Source organism: Pinus tabuliformis, chromosome 5_2, assembly GCF_031772625.1.
Source record: "Pinus tabuliformis cultivar Carrire ecotype Pingquan chromosome 5_2, CPIR1, whole genome shotgun sequence".
NCBI lineage: Eukaryota > Viridiplantae > Streptophyta > Pinopsida > Pinales > Pinaceae > Pinus > Pinus tabuliformis.
In genome coordinates, this window is record NC_142306.1 from 875,355,064 (window position 1) to 875,374,036 (window position 18,973).

An 18,973-nucleotide genomic window follows, 5' to 3' on the forward strand; every position below is an offset into this window, starting at 1 on the left:
ACAGGTCCTTTACTGTGAAATGTTTAACGAGCCCAGTATAGGAGAAACTCGGCGTTTTTCAATTTTAGAGAGTCTGAAAAACTTAAGGAAACTCCAAGTTGAACTTTTTCGTAAATTTGTGTCCCTCAAGCCCGAAAAAGTATAAAATAATACCTGGGGGAACCGCTTGATCTTACGACCAAGGAGTACTTTCATAGTTAGTGTCACTGACCTGAAAAGTAAAAAGCGATCAAGGGCACGTCGTTTTATTTCCATATCGAGTTTGAAACGACAAAAACACGACTATCTTTTCCGGATTTTACGGTCAGAAAAGAGCTATAAGGGGACCGTCTTTTAATTCCGTTTTAACGAGTGTAAAAGAAACGCTCGGCAATCTTTTCATGTTTTAAGAGTCAGAAAAGAGCTTAAAAGATGACTCTGATATTTTGTTTGTGAAAAATGACAATTTTCCCTCTGAGTCCCTATGTCCTGCACAAAAGCGACACATTACTCATACCTGTTTAAGATAGGCAAAAATTCATCGAAAAACATCTTTCCATGGTGAAAAATGAACAAATTCATCCAAAAAACCTATAAAAAGACTTTTTACCATGTCATTTTTACCGTTTGACTGTTGAGGTTGAAAAAGGACTTTTGACAAGAAACTTCCCGTGGTCGCTGCGGAAAAACCGACCGTTAGAATCGAACGCCGTCTCTTCCAGGTATTTCACAACATCCTCCTTGTCAATTTCATCCGTTTAGAATTTTGTTTCAAGTTTCATTTTTGATTTTTAGGGGGTTTTGGGTTTTGGAAACCGCCCTGCGGGGGACGCAGCTTTCCTAAAGGCTGGCCTGCGTCCCCCGACTTTTTCCTACACAGGGAAAAGGTCGGCGGACGCAGGTTACCTTCAGGCCACCTGCGTCCCGGCGCACTGTGCACCAAACGCGGGGTGCGTCCTCCTCAAAACGCGGGTTTTGAAACCCCAAACTCCCAAACCGACCAATGAAATTTCTCAAAATTAATTTTAATGCCTGTTTAATCATGTGCAGGGCACTTATCATGCTAGATTGGAGAGAAAGAGAGCATGAGGAGGTTGATGAAGCTGCAATAAATCATCAACCCTCCCTCGATGCCCTAAGAGGATGTGGTTTATACAAATACTGGTCCATTCCCGGTATGAGAGCTCAGGTAAGGTTCTTGGAGTGGCTGGTCGAGAGATGGAACGTTCAAGAACAATGCTTTTATATCGGCGGGCAAAAACTCGAGATAGAGCCTGCTGACATTTACTTTCTTACTGGCTTGCCGAACAGAGGTGAGCAACTCAATCTGGCTGGGACTAGGCCGGGTGGCCAATCCCTTGATAGTCTCCGAGCAGATTGGTGCTTACCTGATCGAGAGCACAAGAAAGGCATAGAGATCAAATATGTCTCTCAACGTGAACTCATGGTCTTGGCTTTCACTGTGACCAGAATTTGTGGCTCAGCCACTTTACATATTGCTACTGGGTCTCAATTTCGGATGGCAATTGATTGTCTCCAAGGCACCATTTTCAACTGGTGTGATGCACTGTTGGCTAACTTGAAAGTCCAACTGACCAAGGCAAAGACCGGCAGACTAAAGACCTTTGGATATGGGCCTATAGTCGTGAGCTTTGCCTTAGAGAGGATACCAATGCTGATCCCTCAGCATCTCACTGTTGATATTTCGGGTCCTCAGGAGCCAAAGCTGGTAGGATGGGTTGCTGTGATGGCCTGGCATCCGGACGAGGGTGCGGCAGTTGTTCGATTCACTGACAGTTATTTTCACTGGTTAGAGGACCAGGTGTTCGCGATCCAGGATTTTTCGTATGCCGGAATAGATTTTCGAGGTGATCCGGACATGGTTCTTCCACAGGGAGAACAATGGGATGACAGAGGTACTTTATTTTTCACAAGTTTTCAAATTATGTATTTTTTTGTTTTTTATATATATCGTCTCAAACTGACAGTAAAATTTTCAAAATGCAGATGTTGGTCCACAGCGTCCAGCCAACCTCCGGCTTTTCGAGAGGCGACATCCAGTTGCACCGCTACCGGCCCCACAGGACGCGGCAGCTGCGGAGGTACTGACTGAGTTGGAGCATGATCTACAACGTCTGACGGCGGATATACCAGAGACATCTATGGATGATATTCCTATCAGACTTCAGCGCTACGTAGTCGCGGTCCCTGGACCGTTTAAGAGATTTTTGCGCAAAGTAGCTCGTGCAGTGGTGTCGTACAGGGAGCACCACCAGTGATTGGCTAGTCACTTTGTAGACACATGTGACATTTTTGTCTTTTTGTACTTATCATTTTGCCGATCATAAGGTGTTTTTCAACCTATGATCGAAGACGATGTATATTTTTTGACACACTCCTATCTATATATATATCACTATTACCGGCTTATCTTGTTTAACATGTATGATGAAATGTTTTTTAAATTTACTTGCATGATTATCGTAAATGTCTGTCCAACACTCGAGAAGCAATTGCATCTGCTAATGTATTTAAGGACCTTGGAATATGCTGATATTCAATGTAATCAAATTCACGTTCCAAGAGACGCACTCTCAAAAACAACCTTAATAACACAGGATTTCTAATGGCATAAACTCTATTAAGCTGTAATACAACAAGTTCAGAATCTAACCTCACTATCAAACGTCGAATTCCAAATGAAATAGATTCGGATAATAATTCAACCACTGCACTGTATTCTGCAATGTTATTCGTTGTTTGACCGAGGCTTACCCCATGCATAGAAACTAACTCGTCAGAGGGTGAATAGATAACCCAAGCTGCGGAAGAGATATTCCGTGTATTACGACAAGCACCATCAGCAAATCTAATGTATGTTTGGAGGGGCGTCGACATCTACAATATCAAGAGAAAAACCAAGATAAGCCAGAATAACGACGAAAAACACACTCACTAAGCTAAGCACACTGACTAACTAACAATCAAACTAGCTAGAAAGAAAACCTAACCTAACTAAAAAATCTCCATACCCACCATTTAAGCATAATACCTCTTTAGGTAAAGCCCATTTCTGGGTTTATCCAAAGAGTCCCCATCAAAATCTACTAGCTCATAAGCCCCTTTTGCTAGCTTTCGCTTTACAATATAGGGTCCATGCCACATAGGAACGAATTTTCCAGCACCTAGTTTATCGTTAGCTTGATCATATAAGAGCACTAGGTCTCCCTCCGAAAAATTTCGAGGGGTCACATTTCTATCATACTGAGCTTTCATTCGCTTCGCGTGAGTCTCGATTGCCAATGTAGCGTCACGTCGAGTCTCATCTAATTTAGCTAAGTACAATAAACGTTTCTCCTCTTCGGAAGTAGCTGGAAGTAATTCGACAGCCATTTGAAGTGATGGGATTTCACATTCAATGGGTAACACTGCTTCTAAGCCATAAACTAGCTGGAAAGGAGTGAACCCTGTTGAGGTTTTCACTGAGGTTCGGTATGCCCATAGCGCCGAAAATAACATGTTGTGCCAATTCGACCGATGAATACCAATGGTTCGTCGGATCATGATAACCAGAACTTTGTTGATAGACTCAACTAAACCGTTGGCTTGCGGATAATAAGGAGTAGAGCTGTCATGGCGCAAACCAAGCTGGCTTGTAAGTTCAGTCATCATGGTGTTTCGAAAATGGCTTCCATGGTCAGTAATAATTGCTTGTGGGACACCAAACCTAGTTATTATATGATTGAATATGAAAACTGCAGTTGTTTTGCCGCTTGCGTCGAATGTAGGCATCGCCTCGGCCCATTTAGTGAAATAATCAACCGCGAGGATGATATACGCATGCCCCCCGGCCGAGTGAGAGTTACAAGTAATAAAGTCGATACCCCATTTGGCGAATGGACCAACGAAAATTATAGGGTGGAGAGGAGAAGGTGGTGCGCGCATCTTTCGATCAAACACTTGGCAGTTGTGGCACTTCCGGACTGCAATGATACAATCTTTAAACATAGATGGCCAGAAGTAACCAGCGCGCAACACCTTCTGAGCTGTGGCATACCCAGACATATGACCGCCACATGCTCCAGAGTGACAATCATTCAAAACTCTCTCAGCCTCTTCGTGAGTTAGACAACGTCAAAAAACTAAGTCTGCCCCCCGGCGATAAAGTGTATCTCCAATAATTTTGTATTGCTGGGATTAAAACCTAATTTTCCGTCGTTCTGCTTTGGAAGCTTCAGGCCGAAAGGTTTGGGTTTGGAGATAGATGATTATATCCCCGAACCACGGATCTAAAGTACTGATAAGAAACAAAGATTCGTCCGCAATGGACTCTTCTGCCACAGTCTCTGTGTCAGTACGCGGGAATCACACATCAATTCCGCAAAAACTAAAGATTTCTTAGACTTGGACTTCTCGAACTCCAAGTCGAACTCTTGCAGGATAACGATCCATTTAGAGTACTTGCCCCCTAGCAATTGTTTTGTCAAAATGTAAATCATAGGGTTGCAATCTGAAATAACTGTAGTTTTACGGAGAAGAATGTAGCGACGAAAACACTGGACAGCTTGAACGTCTGCCAGGGCCAATTTCTCCACATGTGAATATTTTAACTCAGTGGGATTTAAGGTTCGACTAAGATAATATATCACATGTTCATCTCTGAATTCATCTTCTTGAACTAACACCTTCCCAATGGTGGAATGTGAAGCTGCGAGGTATAAGAAGTAGTCCTGGTTGTAGTTGGGAGGATGCAATAACGGTGCATGGGTCAACGCGTGTTTAAGTGCATCAAAAGATTGTTGGGCAATCTCGTCCCAAAAGAATTGAACGTTCTGTTTCAACAACCGTGTAAAACCTTTAGTGACCTCGGCGTAGTTTGGGATGAATCGACGTAAAAAGTTCGCTTTCCCTTGCAAACTTTGGAGTTGGCGCAAACTCGAAGGAGGAGGCAATTTGATGATCGCTTCGACTTTCGAGGGATCGACGCGAATGCCGGCTTTTGAAACAACAAATCCCAGCAATCGACCTGTTTCTATACAGAAAACACACTTGTGGGGATTCAACCGAATTCGATAATGCCTACACCTCATAAAGATTGCTCGTAGGTGGTCAAGGTGATCAGCTCGTCGTAAAGAATGAGCAGGCAAATCATCGAGATACGGTTGCACAATGTGCTTGATGTCGTGAAATGTGTAAGACATTGCCCGTTGAAAAGTGGCTCCGGCATTCTTAAGCCCAAAAGGTAATTTGCAATAAGCAAATGTTCCCCATGGACAAATGAATGCTGTTTTTGGTTGGTCGGCAGGTAGAATATTGATTTGATTATAGCCCGAAAAACCATCCATGAAGGAAAACATTTCACTTCCGGCACAATCATCAATAATTTGATCGATATAGGGCATAGGATAGTTGTCTTTTGGACAAGCTCGATTGATATCCCTATAGTCGATACAGATTCTTATTGTTCCTTGTTTCTTGTTGACTGGAACAATATTCGATACCCAATCTGTTAACGGGATTGGATAAATGAAACCTGCTTTCAACAGCTTTTCGACTTCGGCTTTAATCGCAGCCGCTTTTCGAGGGTGAATCTGACGCAACCGTTGCCGAATGGGTTTAGCATCCAGGTAGGTTTTGATTTCATGAACAACAATGGCAGGATCGATTCCCGGCATTTCCTCGTAAGACCATGCAAACACATCGCGGAATTCTTGGAATAGGGCCTTGTAAGTTTGGATTTCTTCTTCTGTACATGAGGCACCTATATGAATGTTCTCCTCAATTCCGGGCTTCACTGAAATATCAATGGGAATAGTACGAGAAATATTCCCTAAATTCAACTCTGAATCAGAATGTTTCGTTGGATCCTGAGCGTCTTTGACATATTCAGCGGTAAAGATAGATGAAAAATCATTTTCAAATGCATCATCCTTAGGTAAAAACGAAGATCTGTGATGGAGATCCTCCCATGGTAGATCGTCTACACTTAGGATTTCGCGAAGTTGTTCGTCAGATGACACGACTTCGGGAAACGCTATCCGTTCTAAGGTTGGGGTGAAAAGTGATTCTTCACTGACCACATTCATTTGGTCGACTTCGGTTGAATGAAAGTCGGTAAAAGACATAAGAGCTTCATAAGCAATTTCATATGGACTCAAAGGCATAGCATTACCGAATGAGTCTATCTCAGAGTCAGATGGAACATACCAAGGATCATCATAAATAATGTTTTCTGATGTAATCATATGAATTGTTGCAAACGAAGGTTCTACGTTGAGTGGAGGGAGAGGAAAAGTTCCCAGTAAACCGGAATCCTTAACTAAACCTACACCAACGTCCTTATAAGGGATTGTCGTCTTACCGACATGCTGGATACTCTCTGAAGAGGCTGGGTCGGATGAAAAGTATGTCAACTGATCAATAGTCACGATCTTACCGTTGTGTGGAAACTTAATTACTCTGAAGACCGATGAAACGACCGCTGTCATAGCATATGACCAACTTCGACCCAAAAGAAGGTTGTAATCTAGAGGGGCATCAACCACTTCCACATCCAGACTAACGGTTTTACCTTCTACCCCTATAGGCAATTCCTGTAGAATACCAAACGGACGGAACCCACGGCCATCAAAGGCCTTAAGGATGGTGGGGGATTGGTTCAACGAAGGAGAACCAAGGGATCTCCAACATTGAATGGACATAATACACGTAGAAGCTCCCTCATCAATCACAGTGCGATGAATAGGCCTGTTTTTGACTATCACTGGAATTTGGAAAGCCATTTGATGGGGGAGTCGTGGTGTACTATTTTCTAGATCGAAGATCATTAGATTCGGATCCTGAACGTCAACAGCTCCTATAGCCGACAAAAGCAATTTTCGTTGTGCTGGACATGATTGCAGCACTTCTAACGCCGACATTGCTGAGGGTGAAATAGCTAAGTCCTCAATAATGTTGTAATTCTGGGCCGCTCTTGCATGTGGATTGAAAGCAAACCTTCGAAGTACACCCTTGGCGAGCGGTTTAATTACTAAGTCTGGGTTAGGTTTCTCGATCTGTAGTGGATAGGAACCAGGAGCTGAGGTTGATGGGTTAGAGTGAGAAGATTCTGCTTCCTTACCATCAACAGGATTCTTACTACCATAATCTTGCGATCGAGTCGCAATCCTTACATGAGACATCATCAAAATGGGTTCTTCACTGGCATTCGAGGAAGAACCTATCATCTTATTCTCCTGCTCCGGAAATGGATTTTTTAACACAGCAGGAGTGGGAGAACCTTTGACTATTTTCACTACCTCGGCCCGATGAGGGCAATCTCTCGTAAAATGATCCTCTTCACAAATAAGACAAGGATATCGAGGTTTGTGCTTTTCGTCATTGGTTTCCGACTTTTCAGTTTTCTCCTTTGGAGCCTTGTCTGCTTTAGCCTTCTTCTTTCCTTTCTTCTTCCCACCGTTTTTTGATTTGGCCGTAGATGACTCTACAGCGTGAATATCGGCGGTAAGTTCAGGAGAAGACTCTACTGTCGGGGAATCGGGCAAAGTGATAATAGGAGTAGTTGAAGCCTTGGAAGACTTCTTCTTGCTCTTTGTATTCACGATACCAATCATACCATCAGCGGCATGAGATCCCGAAGGAGCAGCAGCGATTTGGTTCGACTTTGGAAGATACGGAATCTTCTCGTGTAATGTACCCGACTGCGTGTAAACTAAGTCAAGGTATTGTGCCTGAGCAATGACTTGCTCCTCAGTAACTACTCCGGCCTTAGCTACATCTTCAGTAATTCTTGGTAATAATGATTTAACAAACCATTCAGCTAAGATTTGGTCCGGGATAAAAACTTTCACTAGCCTTCTTTGACGTCTCCACTCATGAATGTGATCTGAAATATACGTGGAGGTTGATTGTTTTAGTGAAGTTAATAACTCCGTACCGTTATCGTATCTGACCGGTAACTGAAAATGAGTTAAGAACGAGGTAGCTAACTGGCTAAAATTGTAAAAAGAGGCCCGTGGTAACTCAATGTACCACTTGGCCGCGAGACCAATGAGTGTACGCTGGAAAAGACGTAAGCGGATCGAATCATCCGAGATGGAATTTGAAGCACACCAGAGGTGGTAAGTCATCACGTGATTGGACGGATCCTCTCCAGACTTACCTTCGAACTTGGGTATATCGCTGGGCAACTTATTTGGCATTGGCGGCCAGAACGGAAGATATTGAATTGGATCGTTCGTTAGGCGCGTCAAGTCTGGTAAATCCAAAGTTGCGATAAACGGTAACTGCCGGTTAGGATCTCTAAAACTCTGGGTCACAATACCGGCCCCAGGAGGAGGATATCCAGGATAACTAGGAACAGGAGTCGCATTTGGGATACTGGTAAACCGGTTGTTGGACAGCTTGCCCAGGTTGATACTGTCCCTGGTACGGAGGTTGAACAAATTGAGGTTGAGTAGTAACAACCGTACTTATACCAGGTTGGCCTACAGGCATCTGGACTGTGGTTTGAATCATAGATCCAGACAACAATACAGATGTCTGAGGAGTGGTTATAGGGACAGTAGAAACCGGAGCCGTCGATACTCCAGAAGTAAGTATGGTAGATGTGGCGGTAGTTGCTGCAGCCGTTTGAGATGGAGTACTAGGTGCAATTGGCGGCTGAGTAACTACCGAAGTTACAGGGGTCTGAACACTTGACTGGACAGGTTGCGGTTGCTGGGGTGGACCAGGAACTACAGGTTGTCCTGCTTGAGGTACCGACTGTATACTTGGCTGAAACATCTGTTGACCCTGTGACGGATCCCACACTAACCTTCCAGGGTATTGACCCATAACAGGTTGAGGGTACTGAGATCCATAGCCGGATTGAGGATAGGATTGATAATTGTAAGGTGCAGTCCCATATGATTGCCCTTGAGGTGGTTGATAACTTTGACCTGAGTATTGACCCTGAGGTTGATAACCTTGAGGTAAATACGGGTACTGGGGTTGACCTTGACCTTGAGGTTGGTATCCTTGAGGTTGATACCCTTGGGGTTGATACCCTTGGGGTTGCCATCCTTGAGGTTGCCATCCTTGAGGTTGATATTGATACTGAGGTTGACCTTGGGGTACATATTGAGGCTGGGGTTGACCATGAGGTATGTATTGCCCCATAGGAGCGTACTGACCTTGAGGTTGCCCCCCAGACACGAATGAAGTACCTTGAGGTTGCCCCCCAGGCATTAACGAAGGCTGCCCCCCAGGCGGTAATTGGCCACCTTGAGGTTGGGTAACGGGAACTGATCCTGACATCATGTAAATGTCTCCTACACTCAATGGTACATTACCACTGTTTCCAACTAATAACCCATGATCAATGGGTTGAGGAGATGCTCCCGCAAAGGTACCAGAAAGAGATTGATACCCAGTAGGAACAGAAGGACCGCCATGTAAAAAAGATTCAGGACTTTGTGTAAACACAGATGACTGACCAGACATATTTACAGGAGTATGAATTCCTCTAGGTGGAAAAGGAGTACGAGGTGTAGAAAAACCTAGCCCAAAGTTGTCTAAATAATTGGTTAACGAAAGGTACCAAGTGGTACTTCTAGGAGGACTGTAAAAGATGGATTCACGCTCCCTTAGATCAAGGGTAATTTGATCTTCAGGATCAGAGACGCCTATTTCTTCCTCTAGAACAAGTTCTTCTATAGCAATCAAACCAACAGGAAGATTTTCGGTAATAATTCTTTCTATTCTCGGTGAATCAGGAACACTAGGAGTCGGAGTAACAGGTTCGGATATTTCTGGTTCTTCGCCTGTATCGCTAGCAGACGAAAAACTACCAACAAGTTCAGAAACTGTAACAGCTTCGGGATTATAACCTGTCTCTAAACTTTGGTAATCTGGATGGACTACCAAGGAAGATTCTCCTTCTTCAGGTGAACCTACTCTACTGCCACTAGGAGGAGTTACAAGGACCTTTAAACCTTCTAAATTACTGGGGTCGTCTCGAGGAGGTTCACCCCTAAGTCTACGGGATCTTCTCAACAATTCGGCCACAGAAACAACTTCAGGAGACTGGCCCCGAATTCTACGGGACTGTCTCGGTAATTCCGCCACAGCTAAAAACTTTTAACTACTACACACGAAAACAAAATAAAATTTCAAATCAAACCACCTAAAGCCTCTAAAGAACCAAACAAATTGAATCACACGCCTAAAGAATCTAGGGCATCAAACCAAACACAAACAGTATCTTCCGGACCAAAAGCGCTAGTTGGTGATTAGGTCCAACCTCGCAGGATTCAGTACAGAAATGGCGGGTGGAACAGTTACGCCGACAACCTGCTTAATGAATAGACTGGACCAAGTTCCTCCACTTTAACCATCTCGAGTGAAGTGAACCCCCCAGAAAATCCAAGTGAGTATAGCTGACGTCTACTCCAGGTACAGTGGGACCTTCCCTCCACCGTCACCTTGGGTAGAATCCTAGAGATTATGGTCACTAAGGTTACCAACGGCCACAAGTACACCTGGGGGAACAGTCTAAACTCCGACAGCACGCAAGGGCAGAGTAACAAGCTCAATCCCCTTACCGGCTCCTTGACAGTAATCCAAGGTTTACCGATAAGTGACCCCTGGCTCCTCGACAATGGTTAATCCGAGGTTTACCGTTTGTAATATGTACTGCCTGGTGTCGTTCCCAACGAGGGGGGAATGATCCCCTCACTGGTTCGGACACGAGCTCGTGCTTCTCCTTTAAGAGGAGCTTTCCCAGAGTGTAAATGTAACAATTGGATTTGATTCTATCACAAGATCGACTACTTGTTTGTTTTACTGCCTTGGAGAGTTAAGTACTCACCTACTCCAAGACACTAGCCTAAGCTAAGTTGGTGCTTCAGAGCCCTAGAAAATAAAAGTTACTAGTTCAATTTTACTTTAAGCGTTACTTTTAAGGTTGTTCTTTAAAGTCACAAGGTGATGGAAGTGAAACCAATGGTGTGCAGACTCGACTCCAACCACTACAAAAATGCACCTAAGATGATCTATATTACTTTTGCTTTTTCAATGAAAATATTTAACTAAGAGAGTTGAGAGAATGCAATTTTTAAAGAAAACAACTTCCTTAGAAAAGACAATCAAAGAAACAATTCTCTTTTTTCTTTTTGAGCACACAAACATAACCACTCTTTACTTGCATGAAAAGCTCTTTTTCTTTCAAAAACTTTTAAAGCTACTTGAAACAAAACTTTTCAAAGGAGATCTTTTTGTATTTTCTTTTTCAATAAAGCATGTAAACCTACCTTTAACAAAAAACAATCTCAAAAGCTACAAAACTATGAAAATTTGACTCACAAGCAAACCAAAAAAGAGATTACTCTAAGTAAACCTAACAAGGCAAAAGCTCTCAAAGACGATTCTAGGATGTTTTACTTGATCAAAATCAAATCAAGGGCTAGCTAATGCAGAATCAAAAGACTAGCCAAAACAAAACTCAAATATTTTTGTTCTTTTCGTAAAATGGAATTCAAGACTTTAAACAACAAGCACTTCGAAAATGGCCCAAAAAACAACTTGATGGTAAGTTACTTCTACAGGTAGACTTTAGAACAGGTCTGACTTCTTAGAAAGTTGACAAAACCAGAGAGATCTAAGGCTTTGACAATTCCTACCGCTAAAGTCACTACAAGACCTACTCAAAATCAAACCCTAGGGCTTACACTTCGACGAAATCCACTAAAACACTTAATGCTAATGAAACCAGTTCAGGTGAAGATTCTGGACAAGGGACTGATGAATCTGGGCAGAAAAAACTAAGAAAAAACAAAATCTAAGAGCAAAAAAGGCAAAAAGTGGAATTTTCTTAAATTTTGGCAGGGGACGCAGGCAACCCGTTAGCACAGGTGCGGGCCCGCTCTGTGCACACAGCAAAAGTGCGTCCAGGGACGCACTATGCAGCACTCAGAGGGTGCGTCCTACTGAAAAACTCAAGAAAACCAAAAATAAAACTAATCCTAAGCTAACCCACCCAGAGACAAGATCACAGAGCCAAAACCAGAAAAATAAACCAATTTTCTCAAAGCAAAGTTCAAACAAAAGAAATGACTCTTTTCATTAATGGAAACTATCCCCAGCGGAGTCGCCAATTTGTCACATGGAATCAGTCAAGGGTGCGGACACAGCTGACCTTCCTAGAAGTCTAAGACATTCTAATGACAAACAAAACAAACTGGAGCTATCCTTCTCTAAACATACATTATGATATGAGAAATCAAGTGTTTCGTTCTTACCTCTGTCCAAACGCTGTTGTAGAAGTCCAAGCTTTGTTGATCCGGATGAGCTCCTCCCGTTCTCCAAAACCTGCAATCACCAACAGTCAAACAATTAAATAGCACCTGATTATAACATAAAACAAAGCATATTCAACATATAGACCAAGGAGTACATGAAATAACCCATTAACAACAAGCTATTGAGAAGAATGGACCAATTTGCATTAAAGGTAATCAAAAGGAACCATTACAACCTGAGCCTTGGTGTTGTGCAAGCTCCTTCCAGGGTCCACAAGAGTCTTCCTCTACTTTGACAAAGCTCACCCACCTCCAAATAGAACAAGTAAAGATGACAATCTCTCCTCACAAGCTTCTAAATGGGAGTCCTAATTCCTGCAGCATTTACCCTTAGAAATCTATAGCTTTCAACCTTCTTCCTTCTGGCTCAATGCCTCTTTTTATAGTGCTCAAGAGGAAGTTAATCAGGTCCACCATCAATGGGATAGTCCCCTCTTTGGATGGGATCACTCCCTTATTGATGGGATAAGTTCCTCTTTGATAGGAGTGCATGAACCATCTGGAGGCGCTCAATACTCATCCAAGAACCTTCTAGAAAGCTCTAGAAGTGACCACAAGTAAGTTTTTGAAGATGAAACTCGCGCATTTTAACCTTTTCAGAGGGATGCACCTGCCCCTTTAGATACAGAGCGTCCTTGGACGCAGACCTTATGAACAAAAGGTGCGTACCCGCAGGCAAGGCTTGAGAGAACCTGTGTACCCAGAGATAAACATATTTTATAAGGACTTTCTCTCTTTCTTGGATTTTGACATGAATAGCAGAGGCATAAGACTTTCTCAAAAGGGTAGTATGACTGTTGATTGAGACATACCGACTGTAAATAGCAATGGTGACATTTTTTTAGTGTAACACTTTTTTCGACGAAATTTCAAAAGCTAAAACAAAAACACATTTGAGCTGAAATATCGGTGATCATCGGGTCTAAATTTCAGAGCTTTTCTCGCTATATTTTTGGATATATGATCCAAGGAAGTTAGGTTTTTTGCAGGCTCCTTAATTACATCCCAAATAGGTTACCTTGGGAAAATCATCATAACTTTCTCTCTGAGTATCAGATTGAACTTTTGTAAGAAGTTACACAAAGAGAATGGACTATATCTTTCTTTTCATCGTTTTCAGGTCCGAAGAATGAAACTGTGACACGTGGAACTTCGTACGCGTTCACTCTATAGAAAAAGTGTATAATCAGGTTGTTGGGCCATGAATACGACCACTTTGTAACACTTATTTCATCCATTTTTACTCTTCCCTATTATATCATCTATTATAATTTATCATTTAAATCCATTTTATAAATGATTTATGCTCTCATGAATGAATATTATTTATTCTCCTTTATTTCTAATAAATTGATTATTATGCATTATTTTATCAATGATAGTTCTAATAATTTGGTTATAACATTATTCACCATTTTTAGCCTCCAAGGTAACTTCCAGATTGAAGATTTGATTTTTAAATCTGCCAACTCAGAAATTCGCTGGTTTAAGGAGTGACAGTTTTTCGGTTGAGATTCTAAGCAAATGAAGACGAATTTGAGAAATCCGGAACATGGGTTTTGTCCAGAACGGGCCCAATTAACTTTTTTAAATAGTGGTTTGCCCAAATTCGGCTTGTACAGGGAGAAACGTAGGGTTCTTTGAGCACGATTTTCTCAGATTTGCAGTTGCGGCCGTCCTCCAAATCTCAGCTGCAAACCCAAATTCGTCTTGCTTTTGTTGAGAGATGAAAGGAAATATATTTTCTTGTTGATCATTTGGTTAGAATCAACCCAATTTTGTAAAATAAATCATGTTGTACTTATCTATGTTGTAACTTCTCTCTGATCTTTCTCTATTTAAATGAAAACAAAGATCAGAGAGAGGAGGGCTTCAGGATGACTTCAGAAGGACTTTTGGGATTCGAATGATGGAATTGAGGATGTAGAATTAGAGATTCAAGAGTGATAGGATAGGCAGAGAGATGGAACGAGTATTATGTTGAACTGTAATTTTATTTGCAGACTCTCACTGCTGAGAAGGCACCACTCAATATAATGTTGTTCAATTTGATGATCAATATATAAGCAGAGTTATTATTCCTTCGCATCTTCTGAAGCACTACCGGTAGTGATCGCTGGTGGTTACGGGCCCAACCCCAGTGGATTCACTTGCCGTTCTTGTACCATTATTTCATGATCTTTATTGTGTGATGGTTTGATTTTATTTCTACTTATCCTAATCATGTAATTTTACTGATTGGTATTTCCAGACTGAATGAAGTGATATGTTTTATATACTGTACTTAAATTGCGTTGCTGTTCATTTCCTTCTTAACAGAGCTCACTGCTTTTTGTCAGCATGTTGTTGCGCTGTTCATTTCATCTTCAAAGCTGCGCTGATCACTCCAGTAATTTAACAATTTTCTATTCATTATAGTTATATAAGTTTGGCTATTCAGTTCTAATACTTAGCGTTGTTATTTATTTACTTTCTGCAATTATTTAAGCTTACCTTTCAACATTCTTTTAATTAGCACAATTGTTTCATTTTCATCGAGTTGTAGTAATACGATTGATTTAATTCTTTGCACTTACCCATTGGTTATTTAATGTTGTGTGTTTGATTTCAATTGCATCAATATCCAGAGGAATGAGCTATTGCTACTGTATCCTCAATTGATGGTTGTTTGAATGATTTAGTTTATTGGATTCCTGTTCCATTTACTTTCTGCTGTTCCATTTACTTGCATTTGTTGTTTTGGTGTGAGAGAAGGTCTAAGGCTGTCGTGAGCCTCAGCAGTCGTTGCTTAGCTCCCAGACCTATGGTCCATGCTCTAATTTCCTTTCCATTAGTTTCTAGAGGGATGGGTTATCACTTCCGCACCCTTGATTGATAAGCTGTCTTGTGTGATTTTATCCTTTTGAAGTAATTTAGTCATAGTTTAGCACCCGTCTACTCTTGTGTTCTCTGAACGCTATACTACTAAACATTACTCTTGAGTAAATAGCCGCCTCAGACAGAGTACACTCTTGAAATAAAAAGTCGTCCCTGGGTTGATAATTAATGTGAAGGTAATTAGGAGTTCAAAAGGCACCTTTTTATCGCTCCACATTTTGGCGGCGTTGCCGGGGAGAGTGTAGCCATTTCTAAAGAGTAGTGTGAATCTGATGAGTGCCTGCTAGGGAAGAGTTGGATCTTAAAAACGGAAGGTAAGAACCTGCGTACGGAGCATGTAAAAGCCCTGCTCCCCCGTCCGCTTTCCAACATGACTGTTAAAGAACCTAGAGTAGAAATAGATGTTTGAATTTTTGTGTGAATAATTAGGAAAAAGATAGAAATTTTTAAAAAAATGAATCACATGATCTCACGCAAGTGGTGATGTAAGCACCACCCATTTCACTAACCAATTGACAGGAACATTTGAAGAAGGAGCCTTGAAGAAACACATGAAGAACATCTTATATTATGGTAAGAAATGGCTCACATTTCTACTTTTGAATTTCCTATCAAAGATCAAGGAGGAGTGACACAAATGCACATAATTCCCCCATCTTTACCAAATTTTCATGGTTTAGCAAATGAAGATCCAGATACATTCTTATTTGAGTTTGAAATACTTTGTAGAGGATATGATTATTGAACTGACGATCAAATATTGAAAGTGTTTCCTCTTACTCTAAAAGGAGCAGCTCTCCGATGGTTCATGAGCCTAGGTGGGAATTGCATCCAATCATGGGAGGACATGAAGAACATATTCTTGAAGAAGTACCAAGACTATTGCAAATCCAATGAAGATATTTTCTATATGATACAAGGGGAAGATGAAAGTTTGGAGGACTATGTAGATCGATTTCAATACAACCTTCAAAAATCAAAATATAAGCATTTGGAGAAAGAGATCTTAAAAACACTCCTTCTTAAAGGAATCAAAGATGAATGTTTAGAAATCTTAAATCTGATAGGAAAAGGTGATGTTTTTCAGTTATCATATGATGATGTTTGTGAGTTGTGCATAAGGTATTCAAGAGGAATCTCCAAGGTTGGTAAGAATTCTAGAGATGTTTGTTCTTTCTTTTCCAAATATGCTACAAGAATAGGAGACATAAGAGCTGAAATCAATGTGTTATTTGAAAATTTTAAAGTTGATTTTATTAGCTCTCGAAATGAAAAATTGGATGTTTTGCAGGTTCAGAAAAATCAAGAATTTTATGAAGTGTTTTGCCCTCATGACCGAAAGGAGCATCTCATAGATACTCACTCTTCCTTATCTAGGATGGAAGTAGCATATCAAAGAGATGGGAAAGCTGCAACAAGGCCTATAGGTATGGTTCAAAACATTTTTTTTCTCCATTGTCATACTTTCATAATCCATTATGGAATGCTAATGTGTTAGGGCAGCCATGTCAATTTCAATATAACCGCCAATCTTGTTTACAAGTTTGGCACGGTTCACCTTATGATTGCATGACTACTCTCCTTCATCTTGTAGCACAAGCACATTCTCCATATTCTCCACCGGCTCTTTTGCAACATCCTACTTGCATATCAAATTTATCCACTCAACCCAACCAACCACATCATCAAAATGGTCCATTCTATACACATTTTCCTGCTCAACTAATTCCACTCCCTCACCACAATAAACCAGTACAACATGCTTAAAATGTTGAACTGCCAAATTTACCCACCCTTCCCACCCATTCTATCTCACATGCGCCATTAAAAAAAAAATTACAATGAGATTCAGAATGTTTTAAATTCTAAAATAGTAGAAGCTATGGAAGAAAATGAGGTTTCTTGTAGGATGCATCAACAAGTTATTTTAAAAGACCAAGAACTTCATGGTATGATGGCTATGGGAAATCAAGAAAGTAAAGGATATATTGAAGATTGGTTTCACTCCATCACTTGTTTGCAACATCACTCTATGCTTCAACAATTTTTGAAACCATCTTTTCAAGGGAAGTTGGCTTCTCATACCCTAATTTTTATCAACATGCATTTTTCGAATTTGGGTATGTGCATACATGAGGCCTTATTTCTAACATGGTTCCACTAGAAATACTCTTATACATAAACATAATCAATTCTCAAGAAGAGTAGGATAGTGGAGAAAATAAAATAAATAAAGAAATAAAAAAAAACACATTTTTTTTATTTTTGTAAAACTAGTTGTTTCTTTTGTTGCAACACGCTATCGAAATCAACATCGGTGATAAATATTTCAATCTATTTGTGTATGTAGACGACTTATAATAGAAATAACAATTCTACAAACACTTATATTCATCTTTATCATCAATTTGAAAAAATGCTTGAATACCATTTTTTTGGCTTGCGAGCTTGATGAACTTTCTGGAAAAACAGTCGGGACAGTCATGTTTTGAGGGACCAAAAGTGAATATTTCTAAAACCTATTTCTACCCCACGTAGCCCTTGATGTCTACTTTCTAACCCAATTTGAATCACTCAATTTGGATTTGAAACGAAAAAGTTAGAACCAAAACATTGACAGGGTGTCTAGCGGACAGCTCAGGAACAGAGTTGGGACAGTCAGTTTTTGGAGGCCTAAATGACCATATTTTTAAAACCTGTTTCTACCCTAAGTAGCCCTTGATGTATAATTTCTAACCCAATTTGAATCACTCAATTTGGATTTGAAATGAAAAATTTAGAGCCAAAACATTGACCGGATGTCTAGCGGGCAGCTCAGGAACAGAGTTGGGACAGTCAGTTTTTGGAGGCCTAAATGAATGAATTTTTAAAACCTGTTTCTATGGTAGATTCCCCTGTGAATCTAGTTTACAATTCAATTGGAATCACTCATTTTCGATATCGTATGGGGACGTTATGATCAAAATACTGACTGTCTATCGTAAATCAGCACTCTTAAAACTTTGTCTTTCCAGCTGTTCTTTAAAGTATTTGACCTATCAATTCTTCTTGTATCCAAAACATGTTTCTATTGGAGATAAATAAATGAATCTACTTTAATTTCCAATTTGAATCATTCGAATCTGACATCAAACGAAAAAGTTATGCTTGAAATATCAACTGTTGGTCTAAGCCGGGTAATCAACAATGACTCTATTATGCAGGTTGTTCTAACTAAAATTGACATATCATATCATTGAATTTCTAAAACCTGTTTATACTGGAGATAAACCTTTGAATTAGCTCTCATTTGGCTTTGGAATCACTCAATTTCGACAAAAAACAAAGAAGTTGTGATTAAAACACTGCAGGTTAGTATGATTGGCCACTGCTCTCCCGCAGGTAACAAATAAATTTTACTTTGTTATTTTCTCTGTGGATTTGTTCTACAGAGTAACTACTTGTTAGTTTTTGACATAATTCTTGGATTAAGGGAGCCCGTACACCTCTCTTTCTTCATGATTTAATGTTTTATTGCAGGTAGATACTCGTTTTTTGCAGGTCTTGGGAAAATAAAGAAGGTCAATTTATGGACGAGTGATTCTTGAAAGAAATTTTTAAATGAAACAAAGGAATTTCTTCCAAGTTATTACCCAACGGATTCATAATAGAAGAAATGAAGAATTGATTTCCATTTGAAGATTCATGTCATCTCTTTGCTGCCAAAACATTTAAAAAAAAAAAAAGATCATTTTTTACATAATATCATAGCTGTTGTAACTTAATTTACATATTGTTTT